Source organism: Phacochoerus africanus, chromosome 1 (assembly GCF_016906955.1).
Source record: "Phacochoerus africanus isolate WHEZ1 chromosome 1, ROS_Pafr_v1, whole genome shotgun sequence".
NCBI classification, from domain to species: Eukaryota; Metazoa; Chordata; class Mammalia; order Artiodactyla; family Suidae; genus Phacochoerus; species Phacochoerus africanus.
The window spans coordinates 59,359,364-59,379,524 of record NC_062544.1 but is presented as its reverse complement, the minus strand read 5'-3'; the positions used below and the strand labels follow the sequence as shown (position 1 = coordinate 59,379,524).

The 20,161-nt window shown below is 42.8% G+C and overlaps 1 protein-coding gene across 3 annotated transcripts in view; it reads right to left on the bottom strand.

Moving 5' to 3' along the window:
* PRLR (prolactin receptor) overlaps positions 1–20,161 on the bottom strand; it is a 191,767-nt gene that overhangs the window by 70,469 nt on the left and 101,137 nt on the right. Inside the window, exon 1 of one of the 3 annotated variants that reach the window (XM_047767258.1) lies at positions 8,465–8,606. The exons of the other annotated variants lie outside the window; for them this stretch is intronic. The gene's annotated coding sequence lies outside the window, so the exon portion shown is untranslated. Of the gene's footprint in view, positions 1–8,464; positions 8,607–20,161 lie in introns of those variants that run through there. 3 annotated transcript variants of the gene reach the window in all.

Here is a 20,161-nt window from a genome sequence, read left to right as displayed (position 1 = left end):
CTGAAAAAACACAACCCCAAGGAGGAAGTAAAAGAATTCAAGACTTTTCTCCAAGTCTATGATTTTCTTTTCTGTGGAAACGTTCATTTGTGCTGTATATTAGATTTCAGTTATAAGCGATGTCATATGGTATTTGTCTTTCTCTTTCTGACTTATTTCACTTAGTATGAGAGTCTCTAATTCCATTCATGTTGCTGCAAATGGATTATTTTGTTCTTTTTTTATGGCTGAGTAGTATTCCATTGTGTATATATACCACATCTTCCTTGTGGCTGCCTAGGGGAGAGGGAGGGAGTGGGAGGAATCGGGAGCTTGGGGTTAACAATGCAAACTATTGCTCTTGGAATGGATTTACAATGAGATCCTGCTGTGTAGCATTGAGAACTATGTCTAGATACTTACATCGCAACACAACAATGGGAGGAAAAATTATGTATACCTGTATGTGTAACTTGGTTCCCATGCTGTACAGTGGGGAAAAAAAAAAAAAAAGAATTCAGGACTTTGTGCCTCTTTGGGTGTAACAACAAGGGATGGGCTCGGAAGGTCTAGCTAAAAGCACAGGATAGGAACTGACACATAGCAGTAACACTCTGGCAATTCCAGAATTCCTTTTGAAAGGAGATGGCACAGTGATTTTCCCATTAGTGAGTCCTCCCAGCACCAGCATAATCTTATTCAGAAAAAAGGCTAGAAAACAGAATGGTGATAATTAGTTAACATTTACTGACTGCCAGACACAGCTTTTAAGCACTTTAATTCATTGTTTCATTTACTCTTCACAAGTACATTTTAAGAAACAAGCTCCTTAATAGAGACTTAATTAAAAAATGATTAAAGGCATAAGTGACATTCAGAGGAAACTATAAAATGGCATCAGAAACAAGCACTAGTTATTTATTCATTCATTTGTTTCCTGGACTATTTCTTCAGCCACTAGCGATCGATAGAGCACCTAACAAGTCCTGGGTGCTATTTAGAGCCTGTGATTTTACTGGATGGGTGCTTTTACTGATTTCCGTCATTGTTCACTGGAGAGGCAGTAGAGAGAGCAAGGGATAGCGAGTGGGAAAATATGTGTGGTTGTAGCCTTGCCTCTGTCTGTTCCTGTGGTCTTTGGACACATCAGTTTTCTTCTCTAAGGTCCTCTAGTGTAAAACAAGGTGCTGAGGCCAGAGGATGCTCGGGGTCTTTTAGAATTTCATGTTAAAGTCTGCAGTAGCTTTATAATACACTGTCATTTATAATGAACATCCACTTTTAGTCTATCATTATACAGTCCCACACCCTTCAGGTAAATAATCATACGACGAAGCTTTGGCAAAATCTATCAGGGCTTGAAGCTTTAGCAAAATCTGTCAGGACTTGAAGCAAGCACCTCTGCTCTTTCCACTAGAACCCTCTGCTATCTGTGTGTGAGTTCATGCTTAGTTTCCAGAAGAGGTGTAAGAGAGCCGGGGGCAGATATCAGAGGAAAAGGAAGAAACAGAGGAGATACAGAAGACAGGAGAGGTTGTGAGTTGGAAGATGTGCCAACACTCAGGGGCTTCCTGTGTTGTCTCTGAAGCCATGGAGGGCTGCTATGATGGCTGAGCAAGTGGGTCCAAGGGCACAGGAAGAGCAATCCTCTAATTGGAGGGAATTATATGGAGGTAGATTCAAGTTCAATAGTAGGGTGGTGAAGTGCCTCCCTGGACACTCGCCCCTGTCCATTACTGAGCAGAACTACAACAAATGGGTCATATTGTAAGGCAGATGCCCTGGACTCATGAGGCAGAATAACGTTTTAATGATTATTACGCCCCAAAGATGAAATGGGTCACTCTGGTAGGAGATCAGCTCCCTGTCACTGTGGATGCTTATGCAGAGACCACATGAAATGCTAGAGGGGTTAGTGACTTGGACTAGGGGGCTTCCAACTCTGAAAAGCTATGATTCTGGAGACTGGAAATGCTGTGATTTTGGGGCCTGGAGTTTTAGAATTGAAGCTGCCGTCTATCATCTCTATTCTAGAGTTTAGATATTCCTGCTATCATCTGTTGGGAAAATTCAAGGTCCTTTTCCAGCTACTACCATTCAGGATATGTTCCTCAATTCATTTCTTTCCAGGAAGTTCCTTCTATGGATCCCTGGCAGCGTATCCACCCCGACCTCCTTCCTGGTCTTGGTGTTTCCGTCCGATCTCTCATTCGTGATGAATATCTAGGATGGGACCTTCTTTGGAGGCTAGAGCTGAAACCAACCATTGTGTTGGAGCAACGCATTGAAACTCTAGACCTACCAGTCCATAGATTAACAAGGTGACCCTTGCATGTTTATCCAGTGTCCTTATTTTCCAAGGTGTTGGCCATCTGCCAGCTTTATCTGAAGCACGTAAGTCAACTGGCTTCCTGAGGGTAATCACTTTAACAAATGAAAGGCTGTAAAAGGTTAGAAGTTTTACCATTGTGAAAACATGTCCCAGGTCACAGTACAGCAGAGCCCTATCTAAAGCAGGTTACTTCAAATCCTTTGAGGAGTAAGTGGAAAGTAAATAAAGAAATATTATCAATGATTTAAAAAGAACCAAAGTCCAGGTCTCCTTGATGGACCAGCAGGGAAGGGTAGAGTTTAGAGTTGGATTTTACAAGCATGATAGCACCCAATCTGGATCACTTAAAAGCAAAGTAGTTGTTCAGGTCTGGTGAATGACCAGGGCATGAATGCAAGTCTGCATAAATTGGCCAACAGTCACTTTGACTGGGGCAACCAGGGGTTGGATGAGGTGGCCACCAGCAGCGGTGGACCTGAATGATAGAGCTTTCTGCTTATTTTAGCTCCAAGACCTCAAGTATAAATCCACTTTCTCAGGAAAGCTTGGAGAATCTATGATCTAGGGTTACACTCCTAATTAAAAGGACAATACAAAACAACTCCCAACGACAAAAAGAACTTAACCAGAATTCTCAAGAAATTGGTTTAAGGGAGTTCCCGTCATGGCTCAGTGGTTAATGAAATCTGACTAGGAACCATGAGGTTGTGGGTTCGATCCCTGGCCTTGCTCAGTGGGTTAAGGATCTGGCATTGCCGTGAGCTATGGTGTGGGTTGCAGACGTGGCTCAGATCCTGTGTTGCTGTAGCTCTGATTCGACCCCTAGCCTGGGAACCTCCATATGCCATGAGAAGTGGCCCTAGAAAAGGAAAAAAGACAAAACAACAACAACAACCAAAAAAAAAACAAAAAAAAAGGAATTGATTTAAGAATAATCCCCAGTTGATTGCAACAATAAGAACATTCTTAAAATGTTACCTTTGTCCTGATGTCTAAATCCCCATGCAGGGGTTTACGAAAAAGTTCTTTATGCATTTGAAGCCACTAATACTGTAAGTGGAAAAGAATATGCTCCTTAATTAAAACAGCCGATTGTGATTGTGGTAATCTGCACTGAGAACATCTTTTTTACCTGGAAATATGAGAGGATACATACTTCCTGGATTTAGACCCCAAAGCTTCAAATTATTTAGGATTAGTAGCCAAATTGTGTAATCAAGAAGGCTGTTTGGAGGGGAATGTTAGAAGGAAAATCGGTTTTAATTTTCCTGTTACTCCAGCCAGTTGGGGACCATCTAGATGCTGTTTGTCTCTGGCCCCTTCACCATTTTCTCCCTCACTCTTGGGGCAACATAGCTCACGACCCTCGTGGAGCAGCGAATAAGGAGCATGAGTGGATGCTGACGCTTCTGCTTTTCAGTCTACTTGTTTGCTTGACTATCAGATGTTGCCTTTTTTTTTTTAGGTAGTTGAACATGGCAGAATGATCAACTGTGCTTCTGTTTATTCTTTTGTTCCCAGCATTTAAAATGCTGTTGGTGGGTGAGTGGTGATGGGAATGGCGACATCTTAAACCAATAAGCTGAGAACTGAAATATCAGCACAGGCCTCGGAGACTAATTCCCCAGCTGACGGCAATGAGTCAGCGAGCCTTCTTTAATCTGGAAGTGCCATGTGCAGTGTTGTTTTAGTTCTCAGAAGCCAGGGGGACTGGTTCCCCAGAGTTGGGAGAGTAGAGCTTCTAGCCAGGTGATTTGCTTAACTTTGAGGTTCTTTAAGCCAGATTTTTTTTTTGCTTTTTAGGGCCACACCTACGGCAATATGGAAGTTCCCAGGCTAAGGGTTGAACTGGAAGTATAGCTACCAGCCTACACCAAAGCCACAGCAACATGGGATCCAAGCCATGTCTATAACCTACACCACAGCTCATGGCAACGCCAGATCCCCAACCCACTGAGAGAACCCAGGAATCAAACCCGCATCCTCATGAATTACTAGTCAGATTTGTTTCCGCTTCACCACCACGGGAACTCCCCCCATGTTTGTTCTAACAGCTTCATTTCTGTGTTTCCTCCTCATTAGTTGTTGTGACATTATTTTCCAAAGTGGTCCAACTGCACCAAATCATTCATTTTTATTAAAACAAATTCATGTGTGTTATCACAGCTAGATCCCAGTATACAGCATATTGGCAAGCATGGTTCATTGCATATAGGCGCCATGGCCCAATGGCTCTGTAAAGAATTTGAATCAGACCAAAAGGTATCTAAAAATGACTTGAGCCATTTTTAACCCTGTGACCTTGAGGAAGATGTGTAAGGTCTTGGAATCTCAGTTTCTTCCTCTGTAAAGTGGGGATACCTTGTGCTACCTTTTCAGACTGTTGTGAGGATTCGATGCCCAGTATTCAGGAAATAGCAAAGTAATGAACACATGCTAGTGCTATGAATAGCTAACACTGACTGCACATTTGTTACATGCCAGGAATTACGGGAATCTCAGAGTGGTTCTAGGAATTAAGAACCATTATTATCTTCGATTTGCTGATAAGGACAAGAGAGACAGGTCAAGTACTGGCCCAGCATCACAGAGATATGAAAAGGCCATGCCAGGATTCCAGAGCCCTCAGTCTGGGCACTGTTCCCCAGGGAAAAAAGAGTGGGAAGCAAGGATTGCCACCTTGAGAAAACACTAGCTTGAATATGGATCCCAGGGTGACACCTTAGACCTGTGGAAGCTTATTTGCTCCCTCTTGCTCCTCTTTTCTATGCTTCCTCATTCATGCCTGAGTCAGGAGTGGGGAAAGACAGAAAGTGATGCCACAAGACAGTGTGCAGCCAGGCGATGCCTGGCAGACTAGCTATGGAGCTTGGTCTCAAGCTCAGCTGTGAACGTACTGGCTGAACACAAAGACAGGGGTTATATTTGACGTGCACTTTTAGTAAAAAGATCCCAAACATTCTAAAGTTATTTTACCTGAAGGGAAGAGTGAACACTCCAACATACAGATCCACTCTACTAAGATGATTGAAGTGCACACAAAGAATTATTATGACCTTATTAGATTATTACCACGAGGCCATTCTGCAAAAATCTACTCTTCACAAACTGGATCAAAAATCATGTTTGCTCTCAATACTAGAGTCCTTTAAATCTGAGATATTAAAATCAGGAACTGTTTCATTAACTCATACCTTCCACAAAAAAGGTGTTCAACTCAGACTGCAGAGATCTTAGCAACTTACTCTTTTAATTAAAAAGTAGTGCGTTGTCCATCAGCGGATGAAAGGACAAACAAAATGTGGTATAACTACAACCGAATCTTATTCAGCAGTAAAAAGGAATGAAGTACAACATGGATGAACCTCAAAAACACGATCCTGAGTGAAAGAAGCTGGTCCCCAAAGACCACTTATAGGATGATGTAGTCTGATTCCATTTATATGAATTGTCCAGAACAAGCAAATCTACAGAGACAGAAAGTAGATTAGTGGCTGCCAGGGGCTAGGGGCAGGGGGAGAAAGGGGCAATGCGGTGGGGCTGCTAATGCGTCCTAAGTTCCTTCTGGAGGTGATGAACTGTTTTAAAATTAGGCTATGATGCTGGTTGCACAACTCTGTAAACATATGGAAAACCACCGAGCTGTATACTTTAAAGAGGTGAACTTTATCGCATGTGAATTATAATAAAGTTCAAAGGAAATGGTACTTGCAAAAATGATAATGGATTTTGTTGTTGTTGTTGTTGTTGTTGTTGTTGCTATTTCTTGGGCCGCTCCCGCGGCATATGGAGGTTCCCAGGCTAGGAGTCTAATCGGAGCTGTAGCTGCCGGCCTACGCCAGAGCCACAGCAACGCGGGATCCGAGCCGCGTCTGCAACCTACACCACAGCTCACGGCAACGCCGGATCGTTAACCCACTGAGCAAGGGCAGGGATCGAACCCGCAACCTCATGGTTCCTAGTCGGATTCGTTAACCACTGCGCCACGACGGGAACTCCAATAATAGATATTTTTATGTTCAGCAACCCTCATTATTAGCAATAGTTTTTTTGAATAAACAGTGTTGAACATGAAATCATTTATTCCCTTCCCCCTTTTCCCTAAAGAACTTTAATTCATCCTTTCTTTTTTTTGGTCTTTTTAGGGCCGCACTTGTGGCAAATGGAGGTTCCCAGGCTAAGGGTCCCATTGGAGCTGTAGCTGCTGGTCTATGCCACAGCCATAGCAACTCAGATCTGAGTCAAGTCTGCAGCCTACACCACTGCTCATGGCAACGCCAGATTCTTAACCCATTGAGCAAGGACAGGGATCAAACCTGCATCCTCACAGATGCCATTCAGATTTGTTTCTGCTGAGCCATGACAGGAACTCCGATAATTTGGTTCTCACTTTTAATCTGTCCATCAAGTAGTTGACTGTTGGGAAGCTGGAATTCTAGATAGTTGGCTTTCTGTTGAGCTGCAGCTTTCAAGCCAAACCTTCAAATCTGCCTCCATCTTTTGCCCCTTCCCTGTGTTCTCTTTCTTTCCTTTCCAAAAACTCACTGCCCAGGACCCAGTGTTCCAAATCAGAGCTGACCGAGAACAGGGCCTCCAGACTGCAAGGGGAACAGAGCCAACTCTTAATGAAAACAAAGCATGATAGACAGAAACTTGTGGGAAAGAAGAGAGGTTGCATCATCCTTTTGGATGTTGGTGGTGAAAATGTAGGCAGCTTTGATTTCAATGCGTGCACCGCAGCAGGAGTTAAACCAAAACTGGGATGCCAATGACGAGAATTCCAAAAATTCACGATTGGCATCGATGCATCAAGAGAAAAAAGCTCTTTGCTTCATGTTCTTGACTTGCTCCATTTACTATAAAACCAAGGTAATGGCACCTGTGAATCCTTTGAATAGCAATCCCAGGCTGGTTTTTAAATATTGAGACTCTTGTTCTCTGCTTATGCTCCTTCGTGCCCAGGAGATGAGCCATGTGGATCTGAGCAGCTCTGACAGAACCTTCCTTTATATTCCATGCCTCTGGTCCAAGGGGGTTAGGGAGGATTTACACAAAAGCTGAGGGATTAAGCCACTCTTGAGCATATATCTGGACAAACCTACAATTCAAAAAGATACACGTACCCCTATGTTGACTGCAGCACTATTCACAATACCCAAGACATGGAAACAACCGAAATGTCCATGGACAGATGACTGGATTAAGAAGATCTGGTACATATACACAAAGGAATACTACTTGGCCATAAAAAAGAACAAAATAATGCCATTCACAGCAGTATAGACGCAACTAGAGATTATCACACTAAATGAAGTAAGAAAAAGACAAATACCATATAATATCACTTATATGTGGAGTCTAAAATATGGCACAAATGAACCTATCTACAGAACAGAAACAGACCCATGGACATAGAGAATAGACTTGTGGTGGCCAAGGGGGTGTGGGCAGGGAGTGGGATGGGTGGGGAGTTTGAGGTTAATAGATGCAAGCTAGTACATTTACAATGGATAAGGAGTGAGGTTTGCTGTGGAGCACAGGGAACTATATTCAGTCTCTTGGGAGAAACCATGATGGGAGATAATATAAGAAAAGGAATATAGAACAGGGTCACTTAGTCGTACTGCAGAAATTCACACAGCATTGTAAATCAACTATACTTTCATTAAAACAAATTTAAAAAAAGTCAAAGGATTAGCCATGGCAAACGTAGAGCTGGGGCTAAAGTGGTTTTAAGACCGGGGGTGGCCCTAAAATCTGGAAAGATTCCAGTATCTTGGCCGTATCACCCCCTCCATCATTACATCATATAATGATAAGTTTTGATCATTTTAACCACTGCTAATTTTTATCTCCTTGGAAACATATTTTGCCCTTCTGCCTCTTCCCTTCTCACGCCATCCTGTCAGTGACGGTGGTTTAACCCCTTTACCCTCCCCAGAAAGCAGGTAAAATGCCAAGCAGTGAGGTGAGAGTACAGGGCTCTGCAGGCACACTTTTCACACTGCCCCCCCTCCTACCCTGGAGGAGCCAAATCTCACCCAGAGAGAACAGGAGGGAGGGAGAAAGAGGGAGAGAGAAAGAGAGAGATAGAAGAGAGCTTGTGGCACCAGGAAATCTGCCTGGAATCTAAGAAGAAGCCCAAGGACTTACCCTGGGCATGACACAAGACAGACGAAGGTGGGACCCTTGCTTCAGAATGCAGAGAGCGAAGGAAGGCGTAGCCCCCGCTAGATTTATTGAGGGTATCTGGTAAGTTCATTCCCGGCTCCAAACATCCTTAGTGAGCTGTTTGTGCAGCTCTGATGAGCACCAACCCATTTGCCGATTACCTCTTGGCAAGCTGACTCTTAAGGCAGATTAATATTTGCCTTGTGATGCATAAGGCCCTGTCCCCTCACTGCAAAAAAGCAATAATTGGCTGACTTGCTTGTGACAGTGGTTTGATTTGCTTCGTTTGTCTTAATTTGGTTTACTTGCCACCGCATCAAAATGGCCAGATGCAAAGCAGTGGTTGGTTTCTAACAAAGCAGAGTGGATGAGCCAGGCAGAGGGGGAAGAACAGAGAGTGGCAAGGCAGCAAGGGCAAGCTACAGGGGCGGAGTCATGGGTCCAGTGTGGCCCTTTCCACCGCAAGCTGGAACCTACCCCATCACTGTGTGGCCAGCAACTGATCACTTGGGTTCTGTGAAGCATGTGACACAGGATGGGACATGTGTTTCTGAAGGGGCTGGCACCGGCCACAGAGGTTGGACTGTTCTCTCAATACTTCTTGCCAAAAATCACTTTCCAGACAGAAGTGGGTTTTTAGCTCCAATATTGTGTAAACTCAGGAGCCTAGCCACATCCGTAGATGCTAACGGAAACCTTCTCACAATGTCATTTGTTTGGAAGGTGTAGTGGGTTGAATCATGCCCCTCCCACGCCCCTCCCAAAAGATGTTAAAGTCCCCCAGTACCTCAGAATGTGACCTTATTTGAAAATAGGGTCATGGGAGATGCAATTAGTTAAGATAGGGTCATATTGGTAAGAAGGAGAGAAGAGACACACAAGGAAAATGACCTGTGATGACGGAGGCAGAGACAGAAGTGATGCATCTGTAAGCCAAGAGATGCCACGACTTGAGGGCCAGCCCCAGAGGCCAGGAAGAGGCAAGAGGGAGTCTACCTGTAGTCTCAGAGGGCACATGACCCTGGTGAAACCTTTGTTCTAGACTTCTAGCCTCCATAACTATGAGAAAATACATTTCTTTTTATTTCATTTTTTATTTTTATTTTGGGGGCCACACCCATGGTATATGGAAGTTCTTGGGCCAGGGAGCGAATCTGAGCTGCAGCTGTGGCCTAGCAACCCCAGATCCCTAATCCATTGCACCATGGCAGGAACTCCAAGAAAATGAATTTTTGTTATTTGAGGCTGTCTTGTTGTGGCACTTTGTTACAGAAGCCCTGAGAAACTAATACAGGCGGTTTGTATCTGGGCGAGCTGGCGTGTGTGTACAAATACTTTTTCAGTGACCAGTTCATGCTTCTTTTATGTGCCAATATAAAGTTTGACTGCATTTTAAAAATTAAAGTATAGTTGATTTACAGTGTTGTGTAATTTCTGCCGTAAGTTTGATGGCCTTTTTAAGTGGTGGAAATAGCTGGAATGCATGGGGTTCCAGGCATCTGACCAATGCGGACACAGCGCACATCCTGTTCTAGGGCAGCATCTATGCCCCTTCCAGTGGGAAAGTTGCTAATGTCCCATCAGAAGCCAGTGATGTTGCTCTGGGTTCACAGCTATGAAGTCTTATTAATTTTTATCTAAAGGACAGCTCTAACCACTAGAAGGAGCTTTATTTATTTTTTTATGTATGTATTTATTTTTGTCTTTTCTAGGGCAGCATATGGAGGTTCCCAGGCTAGGGGTCGAATCAGAACTACAGCTGCCGGCCTACACCACAGCCACAGCAATGCCAGTTCTGAGCCGTGTCTGCGACGTACACCACAGCTCACAGCAATGCCGTATCCTTAACCCACTGAGCAAGGCCAGGGATTGAGCCTGCAATCCATAGTTCCTAGTTGGATTCGTTTCTGCCGCGCCACGATGGGACCTCCTAGAAGGAGTTTTAAGAATGATTAATGCGACTTGGATACTGGACAGACGAAAACAAACCCCACGGGACCAATGGTGCCAAATGCATATTTATACTTTTGGTACTTCCCCAGCAGGCGTGGAAAGGGGTCATGCAATCTCACCTTTCAATCCTCATTCTGGCTTTTATGCGGCTATTAGTGTGCGCCCCAAGCAAAGTATGAAAACCTCTCAGGGCTTTCACTTTTTCCAGAGGAAATTGTTTTCAGCTTACTGTCCCAGCCAGATAACATGGAAGAAAAAGGTGACTTAATTCAACCTCCATAGTGCAGATTTTCAAGAACAGCTTTGCGCAGCCTCTACAGCATCTAGTCTCCAGGCTCTGTGACCACAACACTCAAGACCACCAGCACCTCCTTACTCCAGGCTCCTGACTCCTTCTAGATTCCACCTTCAGAAAAGTTGTCAGTTCAGAAGGCATCTTGTGAGGTCTGGATTTACTACGGGTATATTACTTTATTTTATTATTTATTAAAAAAAAAGCAAATTCCAGACATCAGGTTATTTTACCCCTATCTATTTCAGTTTGTCTTATCTAGCACCAATAACCATATGCACACCTAACCATAGTGTTATTTTCATGGTCTAGCAAGACTGATCATAATCCCTTTCTATCATCTAATATGGTCCTGATTATATTTTTGCAACTCAAAATAGGGAACAAACTGGTGAATTAGTCTGTAAGTTCTGTTATTTTATTTTATTTATTTTTTTAAGGGCCGCTCCTAATTAAGAGCTTCTTCTAGGCATAGGGCTGGAGACATGAGAGAGGGAAGACAGAGCTTTCTTCTCCTGCAGCTGAAGAAGGTCAAAAGGACTCAGCTCTTCCGGTTGGTAGTTGGAGTTGGGTTCAAGTGTAAGATAACTAGATTGAATGCATACGTGGTACGAAGCCGGAATGGAGCTGGGTTGTTAGGAACCTGCTGAAGTTGTCTCATTGTTTCGTTTGTGCCTTTTTTCTTCTGCGTTGCTTCCTTCCTTCTGCCCTCTCTTCCTCTTTTCCTTCCTTTTTAGGGCCGTGCCTGCAGCATATGGAAGTTCCCAGGCTAGGAGTTGAATCGGAGCTGCAGCCACTGGTCTATGCCACAGCCACAGCAACGCAGGATCCAAGCGACATCTATGACCCACACTGACCCACACTGCAGTTCATGGCAACGTTGGATCCTTAATCCACTGAGGGAGGCCAGGGATCGAATCTGCATCCTCATGGGTCCTAGTCGGGTTCCTAACCTGCTGAGCTACAACGGGAACGCCTATAAATTCTTGGTTGGAAGGAACCTTAGATAATCAGCTTCTATTAATACCCACTCAAGGCAGAAAGCCACATGTCCTGTATCCAAATGTCACTGAACATTAGTGTATAATGAGGGATTCTGGCGATCACCCAGCTCGGTCTCTCACTTGACTGATAAGGACATGGAGGTCATGAAAAGTCACATAACATGAATGCTCATGTGGCAAGTTAGAGGTTGAGATAGGATTGTGACCCGTTCGTCCGATCCCTATTTCACAGCAGACTATCTCTTCAGCGGTAAATGTTGCAGGCTTCTTCCAAGAGTCGTATGTATTATTTAATCCCCAAGTTATTGTCTCAGGCTCACTAAATGGCCAATTAACTGCACTTTAATCTTGCCTCCATTGTGGAAATACTGACCAACCAGCCTGAATTTTTTTCTGTTCATCTGCCATGCTTTTAGAGATCATTATTTATTTATTTATTTTGTCTTTGTCTTTTTAGGGCTGCACCTGAGGCATATGGAGGTTCCCAGGCTAGGGGTCTAATTGGAGCTGTAGCTGCTGCCTATGCCAGAGCCACAGCAACAGGGATCTGAACCATGTCGGCAACCTACACCACAGCTCACAGCAATGCTGCATCCTTAACCCACTGAGCAAGGCCAGGGATCAAACCCGCAACCTCATGGTTCCTAGTCGGATTTGTTAACCACTGAGCCACGACAGGAACTCCTAGAGATCATTATTATGTTGTATTGCAGGCTTTTCCTATGCGACTGAACAGCCCTACGTCTGATCCCATCCTCACAGAGTTTGCTTTCTCTTCTTGAACTAGTAAAGGTCACAGGTGCCAGAAGCACGAAAAACATCTTGTTCAAACAAGGTCACGCTCTCATTTTTGCACAGTGGGCATGAGAATATGCCATCAAAACAGAACACACTCAGAAACAGACCGAGGAGTCTTTTCAGCTATGTTTACGGAAAAACAAATAACAAGACTCTTCACCCACGAAGAGGAAATAGAAACCAGGAAGCTGAGGCAGAGGCAGAACCAGGTGAGCTCTTGAAATGTTTGCTGAGATGGTGCTGCTTGAGGGCTTCTGGTGGCTACTTTCTCTCAGATTATCACACAAAGATCTGGTACCCTGGAAACCGTTTTCGCTCTCTATTGACTTTGGAGAACGAGCTAGTAAATAAGTTAGAAAATCCCCAGGGTCCAAAGTTGTGTCTGGGTAAATTACAACTTCAAATTACAAGGTTGAAGTTTAAACTGACAGCCCCAAATCAGTGAAATAGATTGTTAGAACTCCCAGATGCCAAAATGCTAGTCTGACTGCTGTTTCTTTTTCTCTCTTTTTTCTTTTTTGGGCTGCACTAGCAGCATATGTAAGTTTCCAGGCTAGGGGTCAAATCAGAGCTACAACTGCTGGGGTCAAATCAGAGCTGCAGCTGCCAGCCTATGCCACAGCCACAGCAATGCCAGATCTGCACTGCATCTGTGACCTTCACCACAGCTCATGGCAATGACAGATCCTGCGGTGGACCTAGAAATTATCATGCTAGGTGAACTTAATCAGACAGTGAGACACAAACATCATATGCTATCACTTATATGTGGAATCTAAAAAAAGGTCCCAATGGGACAGATACTGACTCACGGACTTTGAAAAACTTATGGTTTCCAAAGGAGACAGGTTGGAGGGGGGAGGGATGGGCTGGTGGTTTCGGATAGAAATGTTATAAAATGGGGTTGTGATGATTGTTGTACAACTATAAATGTAGTAAAATTCATTGAGTTAAAAAAAGATGTGGTACATATACTCAATGGAATACTACTCAGCTGTAAAAAAGAACAAAATAATGTCATTTGCAACAACATGGGTGAAACTAGAAATTGTCATACTAAGTGAAGTAAGTCAGAAAGAGAAAGACAAATACCACTATTGCCTTTGGAATGGATAAGCAATGAGATCCTACTGTACAGCCCTGGGAACTATATCTAGTCACTTATGATGGAGCATGGTAGAGGATAATGTGAGAAAAAGAATATATATATGTATGTGTGACTGGGTCATTTTGCTCTATAGTAGAAAATTGACACTGTAAATCAACTATAATTGAAAAATAAAAATCATTAAAAATGATAAAGCTGAAAAAAAAGACAAGTACCATATGACATCACTTGCATGTGGAATCTAAAATATGGCACAAATGAATCTATTTGCAGAACAGAAACAAACTCATGGACATAGAGAACAGACTTCTGGTTGCCAAGGGAGGGGAGGGGGGAGTGGGATGGACTGGGAGCTGGGAGGTGGTAGATGCAAACTATTACATTTGGAGTGGATAAGCAATGAAATCCTGCTGTATAGCACAGGGAACTACATCCAATCACTCGTGATGGAACATGATAGTAGATATGAGAAAAAATGTATATATATATATATATATATAACTGGGTCACTTTGCTGTACTGAAGAAATTGACAGAACATTTAAATCAAGTATAATAAAAATTTTAAAAAGTGTCTTCTATCACATCGGGTTTTTTTTGGTAAAAAGTGTCAAGAGAGCAATCTAGTCTCAGGGCTTTATTAAAACATCCTCTAAGGCAGTGGCTCCTCAAATCTGTTGCACATTGGACTCAGGAGGAAACCTTAAAAACACTGATTCTTGGCTCCTCTGCCACCAAAGATGAGGATTTAACAGTGTGAGGTGCCACCTGAACTTTAAAATTCTAGTGGGTGACAAAAAGTTTGTGAACGACTGTTCTGAGGTCTTTTGGGGCATTGGTGTGATGAGTCTTTGTCGCCTAAGCCATCTCCGTAACCTTGGATGGAGGAACATGCTCCCCCAGCCCCCCGCCTCTGGATCTACTGACCCAAAGAAGAACCATCCATTCCAGGCGACAGAAATACAAATACAAATTAATGTGCTTTAGCATTTTGTATTATTTTTCCTTAGAGAGCTCTGTTCTGTTGCTTTTAAAGTGAAAATCACGAAATAAATACCCCTTTACTCTTCCGTCAGACAAACAAAATTCTGTCCTCAGGAAGCCAGCTAAGAGAAAAGTGACGGGGCAGAGAGGGTTCAGAGAGAGAAGGAATGAGAGGTACACAGGATAAATCCAATCTCTCCGTTGCCTCTTGGCTTCCTCAGCAAATGCATTTCAGCCTGTCTTGATCTATGAGCTTCTTGACCCAGTTTTTAGGTGGATTAGCTTCTGGTGAGAAAGTAAAGGCAGCAAGGGACACACAAGTGCCTCCCTTTGGATGTTCATTCGATGTTACTGGTTTGTTTCTGCTTCTGCATCTGAGCTTGTTCTGTCTTGATTATGTGAATCCTGTAAGCCCTGACCCCTCTTGCCTGACCCTGGGTTACCTCCCCTGCTCAACTCCCAAACCCGCATCACATGCTCGGAATGTTTGTCCTGGCTGCACCCCCCGCTTTGTTTAAATCGACTCCATGCTCTTCTTGCTTTTCCAGATGACCTGATGGCTTCTCTAGCCAGAACCCAACCCCTGGATTTTCTTCTCTCATCTTAGTTAGCTATGGCCATTGTGATGCCCCAACCCGTGCCTGTTCAGAGGGAGCCTGCTGGGGTGGCTAACACTGCTCCCCACTGGCATTTTCCATCTCCCGGCAGATCTGACCAGCTATTGCCCTGGACTGTCAGGGACCACGAGGGGGTCTGGTGGGCAAAGCTTTGCCCAAACAAGAGACAGGAGGAACAATCAGATGTCTTGGGGATCTGAACCAGGAAGTGGAACAGGAAAAAGAGCAGCAGTAAGAGTAGAAGTTGAGAAGTTATGAAACAGAGAGACAGCAGAGGGGCCATGATTCCAGAGCAAGCTGAAACCACCAGCAAACTCAAGTGGTGAACGAGCAGAACTCTGAGGTAGGGAAATAATACATCAAATTAACATAGAAGAAGCACTTTTGAGATTTTTTTTTTTTTTTTTTTTGGCTGCATCCGTGGCATATGCAGGTTCCTGGGCCGGGGATAGAACTCATGCTGCAGCGTCCTGAGCAGCTGCAGTGACAAGGCTGGATCCTTAACCTGCTGCCCCACAGGAGAACTCCTACTCTTGAGAATTTGATGAACGCCATCTACTGCCCCTTTTCCAAACCTTGCCAAACACCCACAAATAAATGAATGAATATGTAAAAGGATCATATCTTGTAAGCATTTGTGGGAGTTTATGGACTCTTTGAGGCCCATCCATGGACCCCCTGAGGGTTCACAGAAGCCAGTTTAAGGCACAAGGTAAAGAAGTTAGTACGTGGTTGTGGGGAGAAAGGCAATAGGTCAGGAGGAAGATCTCTCTAGCACAGAGTTTCTCTACCTCGACACTGCTGACCTTTGGGGCTGGATAGATTTTTGTTGCGAGGCTGTCCTGTGCATTGTGTGTTGTTAAGCAGCGTCCGTGGACTCTGCTCACTGGATGCCAGTGCTAACTTCCCAACAATCACAAATGTTTCCAGATCTTGCGAAATACCCTTGGGAGGTAAACTTGTCCCTGGTTGAGAATTATTGCCCTAGAAGCTGACCGTCTCATGGGAAAGGCAGCATCAGGGTAAAGGCTTATCAATGTCAGCTCCTGAGGTCCTTAGAACAGAACTTGGATCTGGTTTTTCCAGTCCTTGAGAGACCCAGTCATGATTAGATTCCTGTCCCTGCTATGGACTGGCCCACCCTATAACTCTCCAACTCCCACTGGAGCTGCCCCGGCCACGGGAAACAATTCAATGGTTCTCAAACTCCAGTGCGCATCAGAGCCACTTGGAAGGCTTCTTAAAACACAGATGGCTAAAATCCACCCCCAGTGTTTCTGACGCAGATTTGGGGTGAGGTCTGAGACTTTATAGTTCTAATAAATTCACAGGTGATGCTGAGGCAGGTGGCCCAAAGTCCACAGCTTGAGAACTATGACCCTACTGGGAAAAAAAAAAACACACCTCCTTAAGACTCTTCCTTGAGCTCTTACAGAAGAGGTAGATGGCTATAAGACAGTCTGAAAAAAAGTAACATCACACCAATGACTATGAACACATGAAGTGCAGTATCTTGCAATTTCTAATGCAGCTACTGTCAGCAAACCTTCACTGAGGATGTGAAATTAGTGTGAGGTATACTTAATCGTCTATTTTACAATCCTCTCAATGACTCGAAGATAACAATAGCTAATATTTTACTCACAAAGAAAATGAGGCTTGGAGGTTAGTGCTTAGTCTGGAGTCCACACAGTTTTCAAGGAACTGGGCTGTCATTTGAACCCAGATCTGTTTTTATTAGTCTAAACTTTCTCCACTTTTTGAGACTTTTTTTTCTTTTTAAAGCAGCACAACTTGCTTTTCTTTATGGAAAATCTTTATGGGATCTCAAAGTACAAAACAGATAGGGAGAGTTGAAAGGCAAGAAGAAAGAGCAACGACCAGTCCTACTGTTTGGCTTCCTGTTTGTACCTTGCGGCCCTTTGGAGGCAGCGGCACAGAGGTCTAGGGCTCCTAGAAATCCAGCAGGAAAGTCACTGTCTTCCATAATTTGGTCTTCCCTTTAGGTCATATATTTCAAAACAATCTCTTTGAACAAGGATCCGGTTAGCTGATCATCCACATATTTGAGTGTATATCATGAAAGGCTATTCTCTGACTCCAGAGAAGAGTACTATCATCAAATGACAAGGCAAGACAAGAAGAGAGATGTGGGAACAATTACTTTAGTGCGTCAGCTCCTTTAATGGAAGGATAGATTCCTTTTTGGTGGAAGCCGACCAGTAGGAACAATTTTAAAGTATTAAAGTTTTGGAGTTCCCCTCATGGTGCAGCAGAAACAAATCCGACTGGGAACCATGAGGTTGTGAGTTCGATCCCTGGCCTCGCTCAGTGGGTTAAGGATCCAGGGTTGCCATGAGCTGTGGTATAGGTCGTAGATGCGGCTCAGATTCCTCGTTGCTGTGGCTGTGGCGTAGGCTGGCGGCTACAGCTCCGATTAGACCCCTAGCCGGGGAACCTCCATGTGCCACGGGTGTGGCTCTGAAAAAGACAAAAAAAAAAGTATTAAAGTTTTAAAAATATTAAAATGTTTAATTCCATTTTTATAGACTGAAATAGCCGCTTATTCTTATACACACGTATTTGAAGAGAGGAAAGCTTGAAAAAAAAATTGTTTAAAAGTATAATGGCTCATCCGGGGCTGGGCTAGGGCTAACCCTCTGGCTTGAGGCTTGGACCTGTTTGAAACTGTTCTGATAAAAACTGTAAGAGCTATGCAGCTAAGAGTTGGCGATTAGAGAGCTGCTTTTAAAGCATATCATGTTAGTCCCTGTTTTGCCAGATGAAAAGGGTTCTGGAGCTAGGCTGTCCAACAATGCGAATATACTTTGCAGCGCTGAACTGTACTCTTAAAATGGTTAAGAGAGTGAATTTTATGTTATATGTATTTCACCAGAATTTTAGGCATCACGGTAACTATAACATTCTCATCGAGTACACAGGAGGCTGGGAAGTTACTTATTTAGTGATTTGTTTGCTGTTTTGGTAGGGGGAGGAGGGGAAGGGGGATTGGACATTTATTGAAAACAAGACATGCCTTAACAGAGATATTTTGGTTTTGTTAGTGATTTGCAGGGTCAGGTCAATGAAATTTAAAAATTGTACATGAGCAAAAGCATCCTCTGTAGAGAATCAAAAGGAAGAGTATCTGTACCTTTACTCATTTCCTATTTTCAAAGATGTAAACCTTATTCTGATTAGGAGATAAGATGGCACAAGGCAAGAACAATTGTATGGTTCAGAGCAGATTCCTGGATCATTCAGAAATTCTTAAAAGTTCCCTGTTACTGCTGGAGATTACTTTATGTCAATGCATGGGAGAGGCCATTAATTGTTTTATTTGCTACTGCTATTTTATTTACTGCCAAGAGAAAAACCTTTCCAGTTAAATCATGATATGCCAAAAAATGTAAAGAAGTATCCCAAATTCAAAGATAATGTATGCAAAAAAGTTGATGTTAGAACTGAAAGTGTATTGTATAAAGAAGATAAACCCGTCATACTTAATTAATAAAGAAAGTTAGCCAGGAAGAAACATACAAATAAACAAGTTTCCCTTGGGGACCTAAGATATAAGTACACATTTCAAATATTACAAAGAGCCAAAGCAAGAGATTAAAGATAAAGTAATGAAATGACTGACCCTATTAGAATATGAAATATTCTAGCCCTTACTAACCCATAGACTAATTTGCATTTGAGAGATATTTTAATAGAAATGATGATTCAAAGACAGGTCTTGTCAGGCTAATTTGGAAATTGATGTTGCACATATATTTTTTCCTTAGTAGCCCATTAATTCTTCAAATAATTTCAGATATACTTGCACTGCATTTCAAGAAACACACAGAATAGAGAATAAATTAGAGAAGTAGAACAAATGAAAAAAGTATGGTAGAACTGAAGTATCATTTAAAAATGAGTAAAGTAGAGAAAATAAAGGTGATTGAAAAAACTTAAGCAGTTAAATTAAACCATGAACATTAAACAGTTTTTTGAAGAATTAGGATTGATACATAAATTTCTGAGTTAATCTCAAGTTTATAAGAAAATTAAATTAAATTCTCCATCCCCACCTCTGAGCATTATGGTTACTCAAAACTTCAGTGAAAAGAAATAATACACTATTAGGCTCATTACAGGCTGGAAGAACCAGATACAACTCTTTCAGGACTTGAATTTTTTTTTTAATTCTTTACATTAACAGGGTGGCGGTGGCTCCTTATTAATTTGATTCAACCTAATAAATGAAAGGAAAGGTCTTCTGAACCTCTATTATGCTTGAAGCTTTTCACGTCAAGCTAGAGTTCTTTTTTTTTTTTAAGTCTATAATAATCCTTTTGAATAGTCATAAGAGATCCAAACAACCTTCAAAGCCCATATCCATCTGCCAGTTTTATAATCAATTGTACTGCGGCATTTAGCATATACAGCCCCTATTCATAGGAGTTATTCACTCCTGAAGAAACAGAATAGGTAATAACTTTAATACTCCTTTGCCTGGTTGTTTCCTCTTTAGATTGCAATGTGAATAATTCAACTCCTTTCAACAAAAGCGAACACTTACTCTATGTATGTAAATGTCAGTTTTCTGGGGAATGGAAAGAATATACGTAACATATAGTCCTGTCCTTGATGGACTTTGGCTTTATTACATGGGGGGAGGAGGGACGACAACTATATGCAACGACTACAATGCAAAGCAGAAAACTGTGAGGGCAGCTATCCAGCTACATGGTGTGGGTCAGAGCTTGCTCTGATTGGTCAATGGCGATGCAGTTCTGTTTTAAAATACTCCGATTACATCTGAATAACCTTCAGCAAATGAAGCAAGCTGCCCATCCAATATTCCTTCTCCCTTTCTTCCTTATCAACACAACCCTCATTCTAAGTACAGTGCATTAGTGTGCCCAAGCAAAGGAAA